At 54.2% G+C, this 7,090-nt stretch overlaps 1 protein-coding gene across 3 annotated transcripts in view; it reads left to right on the forward strand.

The window, feature by feature from the left end:
- The window catches only part of USP1 (ubiquitin specific peptidase 1), a 13,974-nt gene continuing 13,802 nt past the window's right edge, over positions 6,919-7,090 (forward strand). For 2 of the 3 annotated variants that reach the window (XR_002441290.1, XM_021405183.1), the window contains exon 1: positions 6,919-7,065. The gene's annotated coding sequence lies outside the window, so the exon portion shown is untranslated. The remainder of the gene's footprint in view (positions 7,066-7,090) is intronic. The other variant, XM_021405184.1, reaches the window with a different exon arrangement.

The raw sequence follows: 7,090 nt of genomic DNA on the forward strand, positions 1-7,090 counted from the left end.
GGGCCGGGGCGGGCCGGGGGCGGGCCGGGCACCGCGATCCGCCGGGAGGGGGTCGGGGCCGGGAGCCGGAGGGAGCGGCTGCCGCGGGAGGGGAGGAAGGCACTTTTTTGTTGCCGTTGTTTTTCTTCTCCTTTTCTTATGAATGAGTTATTGCACTGAGTTCCCCCTCCCCCCCCCCCCTTTTTTTTTGTCCTTTTATTTTTTTTCTTCATTTCTTTTCTAAACGTTTTATTTATACTTTTCTAACCCGGCAACTCATCCGGTTTGCACAGATGCAGATAAAGGGGAACTGTGGGGCTGCAGAATTTGTGCTGCCCTGCCCGCTTCCAACTGCGCCCACACCTCAGCGGGATAACACGGCACATGCAACGCAAATGCACGCTGAGTTTGGGGTCCTGAGCTCCTTCATGCGTGATTTCCGTGCTCCTCGTGTGCCCGCTTGCAGCACATGGCTGGGATGGCATCGCCTGTTCAGGGACAGGGAGAAAGCAGCAGGATGCCGCGAGCCATGCGCTGCAGTGCGCGGTCCCCGGCCCCACAGCCGAGCTGCGATGGGAGCACAGTGCTTTTGCAGCAGCCTGGGCACCTACAGGAAGCGCTTGTGGTTGCTGACATTCAGCTGAACTTGTGCTTTGGTCTGATTTCCCCGGGGCTGAGATTAAAGTCCTAAAAAATAAAAGCCGTGGGGGTGGCTGGGGGAAGCAGCAAAGCAATGCACAGCTTCGTGCACTTCTGCGAGCATGTCCTGCAGAGCAAGCAGGTCGGCAGCACATAGCAAACAGAAGGGTTTTGAGCAAACCACATAAAAATCAGCTCCCCCGTTCAATCACTTCAGTTTTACTTGCCCGTTATTTTGAGAACCTATCATCTCCTATGAAATGCATGCAACCAAAAGTGAGAAACGAGCGCGCATAAAACTTCTGTGATCCCTCTTAAGCCAAGGGAACAGCAGCACTTTCAAGCAGACGGGGATATATCGGTAGGACAAGTCCACTCCCCGAATCAGGAGGGTCTGAGTCACGGCTGGGGGGGGAGGCAGCCCCGGCCCCAGCTCCCACCCCCAGTTCCATATCCCCTCCTGGCCCCAAACCACATCCCCAGTCCCCACATCCCATTCCCAGTCCCTCAGCCCAAGCCCATCCCACACCACATCCCCACGTTCCCCTGCCCAGCTCAGGCTTGGCGGGTCCGCTTGTTCTTAGGAGAGGTCATGACTCATTAAGGGCTTTTGGAATGTTTATCTATCAATGCCACAGGCACTTTGAGTTACTTCTGAAGCCAGACAAGGAGCTCCGAGAGTTTCTTCCCACTGCAGAAATTGCTGGGTGAAATTCCACGGCCAGAGGTCAGCCCGGCCCCACTGCCCAAAACCCTGCGGTCACACATTCAAAGGTTAACCTGGGAGGGGAGAAACACCACCAACAAACATTTGGCTCCCTACAGACTTTCGAGCCCTGGTTTAGCTCTAGTAATGTGATTTTTAAGGCCATGACCGGCCCATCCCTGTTGGCTGTAACTCCCATGGGTGGGGAGAGACCGGGGCAGGGGCAGGAGGAGCGGAGAGCAGAGGTGGAGAAGCGCTGGGTGAGCTCCAGGCTCCTTAATAGCTTACGGATGCTCACAGCTGTGTTTTTCCATACAAGCAATGCTAACAGCCACAACCCAAAGCAGCGTGTGCCATGCAGAAATGGCAGAACATCGCCCATCTGAAAGCTGAGTCTGCCAACTCCCCTTAAAAGCAGCAGCAGTTTGGATGCTAAGGAAGGGTCTTCCTGGGGAGATAGGAATAATCCCCCAGAAGACCCTGCCCTCACTTTGCAATGGGTTTTCCAAAGTGCAGAGTGACGGGAGCTGGATGAGGCTCCTACCCCATGTGCCTTCTGCTGGGAGGAAAAGCTTTTCCCCTTCACATCAGGGGAGGTTCAGGTTGGATGGTAGGAGAAATTTCTTCTTGGAAGGAGTGGTGATGCATTGGCCCAGGCTGCCCAGGGAGTGCGGGAGTCACCGTGCCGGGGGGTGCGGAGATGTGGCACTGAGGGACGTGGTTAGCGGGCATGGTGGGGATGGGTTGAGGTTGGACTAGGTGGTCTTGGAGCTCTTTTTCAACCGGAATGGTTCTATGACTGTCATCTGTAATGATGGGTCCAGGGGTTGATGCAACTGAGACCTCTTGGAACAGCAGAACAAAATCACCACTGTTCTATAGTATGCTGCGCTCGTGCCAACATCCATTTCTGTAGCGTCTCTGCAGGCTGCTCCCGCTCTTCTGTGTGCACAAATCTGCCTTTTATGGTCTGCAAATGCAAAAATCCTGCCCCGTCCACAGTCGCTCGTTTGGCGTGGTTATGGCCTTCCACAGCCACCTCTTGGTTGGTAGGGGGAAAGGGGCAAAGCGCTCCCACGCAAAGCATCGTGGTGCTACAGGGACACCCATGATAGCCCAGTGGCTCAGTTTGGGAAGGCATTATGGACCGTGCAAGGGTGAGCACGATACTTCAAAGCACCTGAGATGTTTCCCTATGAGTGCCCCCCCACTGACACTCCAAGCAAACCCTATGCACCGCAGTGTGCAGGGCTCGTCCAGACACTGATAGCCCCATGCTGGTCCCCAGGCAGAGGATGGGAAATGTCACCTTTCCTTATGGTGCATAGATCTCTCTCGCAATATTCAAATGCAGTGTGGGAGCCTGCCTGTCAAATCCACTGGCCACAGCCCAATTGCCTAAAAATTGCTATGTCTTTGCAAGCATAAACACGGTGCTGCGTGGAGTGTAGTCAGCATCGGTGCAGCTGGAAGTCAGCTACAAAACATCCATGTACAGACCCAAAATCTGAGAGAAAAGTGAATTCTTACTTCAGTTAAACATAGATCTTGTAAAGTACAACTACCCTTTTGTCTACTATTATGGCTCTGTTTTCTTTTCCTGTCAATCACCCCAATCTCTGAATGCCGCTGTTAGGGCATGAGTGCACTTCATACGCTTCATAGAACTATAGCATCATAGAATCGTTTGGGTTAGAAGAGGCCTTTGAAGGCCATCTGGTCCCAGTCCCTGCAATGAACAGGGACACCCACAGCTCCATAGGTGCCCAGAGCCCCATCCCTGACCTTGGGTGTCTGCAGGGACAGGGCACCACTGCCCCTCTGGGCACTCTGTGCCAGCGCCTCATGGCCCTTATTGTAGATGTTTTTTTCCTTATATCCTGTCAAAAGTCTTAATAACTTAATAAAATTATTGGACCAGAGGGATTCACCTGGCTTCACTCAAGCATGGTATCTTTGACAGTAACAAAGCACCATGTTTAATATGAATATATATTAAGTGTCTGGGATGGGCAAGGAACCCGACAAGCATTGCTCATCCCGCTCCAGCTTCCCGTTTCCAGCAGGAAGCACAGCAAGTTTGATTTAAAAAATAAATAAATAACAAAAACCTGCATAAAGTTGGCCTCACATCTGTAAATGTGGAGGTGCCATCCCGGTTTGAGAGGAGCAACGGAAGCCGTCTGAGGTGTGTGTGTCTCTGCAGGGATGCGGCCAGCAGATGGTGCACGGCTGCACAGCGCTGGGCTCTTCTGCAGGTTTGGTTTCTGCTTCCCGAAACGTTGCAGCTCTGGGAGGTGGTATCCCGACTTACACACAAACTGGGAGAGATTTTCATTTTATTTTAATTACGGTTTGTAATACAGCACCTGGCTTTTCATTTGAATTCCAGCCCATAATGGAAAACTGCACTTCCTCTGCTACCAGCGAGGCTGTGGAGCCATATGTTACATTAATCTGAGCAGCAAGCTGCACGTTGTGAAATAAAATATGCCCAGACAGACAAAAGATGGGGAAAAACCCCTAAGAAAGCAGCGAGACCGCTTACAGAACATCATTCTTTCCACAGTGCAGAACTGAACTTCCAGAAAGATGCATGGAAAAATGTTCTGCCTCAGACCCACCCGCAGAGCCCTCCTCACTGCACAGATTTTCAGTGCACGAAGACAGATATTGATATGGCTACGATCTAATCTGCTTTATCTCTATGTTGTGGGTGTAATTATTGTTATTTTCTTAGGTATAATAGATGCACGTGAAACTTGAGTTCATCGATCTCATCCAGCTGTGCTTTCTCCTGGGTTAAGAGCGAGAAATGAGAGTGAAGGCTGTGAGCTCCTGCAGTATCGGGAGCGGTGGATCTCCATCTCAGCAATGACAAACTGCAGCACGGAGGAGCGCACTGCTGCAAGGCTCGTTCTGTGCTCATGTGTTGTGGCTCAGACTGACGGCGGAAGTTTGCCATGTGGAAGCTGCAACAAAGAGGAGGTCACTGCAGGCTTCACCACGGAGTTTGCAGGACTGTGGCAAGCTCTGATTTATTATTTCCTGCTTTTCTTAAAGTCCGTATCTTTAAGGATGCCTAATCTGAAGGCTTTCCCACAACATCTGGCCACACTCAGGCCAAACTTTTCGGCGAGGTCTCCCATGGAGGAGGCTGCAGCGGGTGCCCCTCCTGCCGGCCCCACTGGCTGGGGCTGGTGGAGACATCCCATCACCGAGGTGGGTTGGGAACCTCGGAAAGAACAAAGGATCTTGTGGAGTGGGAGCACTCCGCGGGCTGGGAGGGCCCCGGGCTGGTAGCTGTGGGAAGCCAGATTTCCTTTCCCAGGCAGCAAAGTGCCTTGGATGGTTTGTTTCCGTGCTTCGGTATGGTTGTGAATGGGGGCAGAGCCAGCAAGATCACCCTAAATATTCATCTATATCACTCCTACCAAAAACCAGCCTTGTCTTGACATTTTGTACTCTCATGTTTGTGGATGGTTTCTTACACTTCGTGCCATAAGGCGTTTGACCAAGAGCCATATTCCTACAGAATGAAATCGGTTTTGCTGGTGCGAGCACTGCAGGGCCGGGGCAGGTTGCTGGTGTTCCCGCACTGAGGTCCCCAGGAGACCCCGGGGACCGGGGCAGGGGCTGCTGAAAGAGCGCATTGTCTGCACACAATTCAGCAATGTTCACAAAATTCACAGAGTAATTCTGACAATACAGGAACTGGGCAGATTTATAGGCCTGTTGCTGATACAGCTCCGGGGTTTGTAAGTTGCTATAACTCATGTCACTCAGCAACAACCAGCGGCTGTGGGGCTTTCTCCCAGCAGGGGACAGTGCTTTGTAATGGAGACTTCCTCCAAAGTCCCCAAATCCCATCTCCTGGGAATCTGTTCTTTCCAGGCATTTCACATGGTTATTTTTGGCTGAGTCTGTGGAGATTTCTAGTTTCCCAGTGCAGTCATTTTTATAACATGTGGCTGCAAAGCCCGTAGTATTAGACATAATTTAACCTCGTGCATTTGAGTGTCTCGGGGCTGTACGTACGCAACCGCTGCCTCTCACACCTGCTCCCTCTTTGGGCCGTGTTTGAAACACTCCTTTACTGTGAGAGGATCGAGCTGCACAGGCTCTGGACAACAGCTCCTTTATTGAGCTTGCTGAGCCGCCATAAATATTTAATTAGCTGTTGCTCTATTTCTGGAGAGATACAGAAAAGAAACCCATTTTCTTGCATTTAAACAGATCCATTCCGGCACCGTCCTGCTGGAAGGACTTCCCTGCATTAACTCGTGACAGCAAGCCAGATATGGGAGGGCGCAGAGAAATGTGTGCCAGGCTGAAGTGCTGGCAAAGAGGTGTGGTGCGGTCTCCTGCAGATCTTGAGGTGGAAAAGTGGCCTTGAGGGTGGAGATGGCAACAGGACGAGGGGTGATGGGCTCACGCTGCGCCAGGGGAGGTTCAGGATGGATATTAGGGAAAAATTCTTCTTTGAAAGAGTGGCAATGCACTGCACAGGCTGCTCAGGGCTGTGGGTCACTGTCCCTGGGGATGTCCCAGAGCCGTGGGGATGTGGCACTGAGGGACATGGGCAGTGGGCACAGCGGGGTGGGCTGGGATCAGACTGGGGATCCAAAGGGCTTCCCCAACCTGAATGATTCTGTGATTCTACGACTGAAACCTTTTGAAACATGGGGTGGATCTACGGCCAAGGCCTGGGCATGGCTTTAAAGTCAGTTATGAGACGAGTCCTGTAAAATCTCTCGCTGAATAACTCGGACATTTTTTTGCAGGAGTTTTCCAGCTGAGTTACAGATGGAATTGCAACAGCCGTGCCTTGGCTTGGTGTGCTCTTCTCACAGCGTAAGTCAGCCCCAGTGCCTAAAGACCTGACTGCCACACAGAGCTCCTTAGTTCTCACGATGAAAGACGGGTCTTTCAAGATTTCTGATGCTCTGGGCTAAATACCAGACGACACAGCATCGTGGGGTGCAGATTTAATGCCGCCAGCTCGTATTTCCGAGAAGCAAACAAAGCTCGTGGGACTGCTATTTTATGTATGAAATAAACCACCGAGGCCAACGCTGCTATTTGATGCCTCTGGAAGCGGAGCGGACGCCGACCCCCAGCGGCGCCGTGCGAGGGGGCGCTGAGGGGAGAACGCCCCGCCCCGGAGCGGCCGTTACTCAGCGCCGTTCGAAAGGCGCCGCGAGGGGTCGCGCGCCGCTCGCTGTGATTGGCGGAGGCGGAGGGAGGCGGGGCCACGCCCGGACCAATCCACCGCCGCGGGGGGGGGTTTCTCGGCGCAGTGGTTCGTCCCGCCCGCTCCCCGCCTCTCCCCCTCGCGAGCTCCGGGCCTTTGGCCGCGCCGTTAGCGGCGCCCGCGCGCGCAAGGGTAGGACCCTGCGGGCTGCCCGCCGCGCTGCCTGACGGGAGCGGCGGACGCGCGGCGTCGGTGCCGCCGACTGGGCCCGCGCCGAGGTCTCTCTCGATCAGCACGAGCCGCCGGGAGGCGGGCCGCCACTGGCCGCCATGGCTCTTCGATCCCGGCGGGCGCCGTCCGCGGCTTCCGCTCCGGCGTTTGAGCGAGGCGGCCGCGGGCGCTTGGGCGCGAGGAGGGCAGCGGGCGCGGGTCCTGGCGGCGCGGAAAACGCGCCAAGTTTCCCGTGGCGGAGCGAGCGGCGCCGGGCTGCCTCTCGTGGTCTCCATAGCAACCGGCGGCGGCCCCCGGGCGGAGGCACCATGTAGCGGTGAGGAGAACGGCCGCGGCTCGCC

Source organism: Numida meleagris, chromosome 7 (assembly GCF_002078875.1).
Source record: "Numida meleagris isolate 19003 breed g44 Domestic line chromosome 7, NumMel1.0, whole genome shotgun sequence".
Classification (NCBI taxonomy): Eukaryota; Metazoa; Chordata; class Aves; order Galliformes; family Numididae; genus Numida; species Numida meleagris.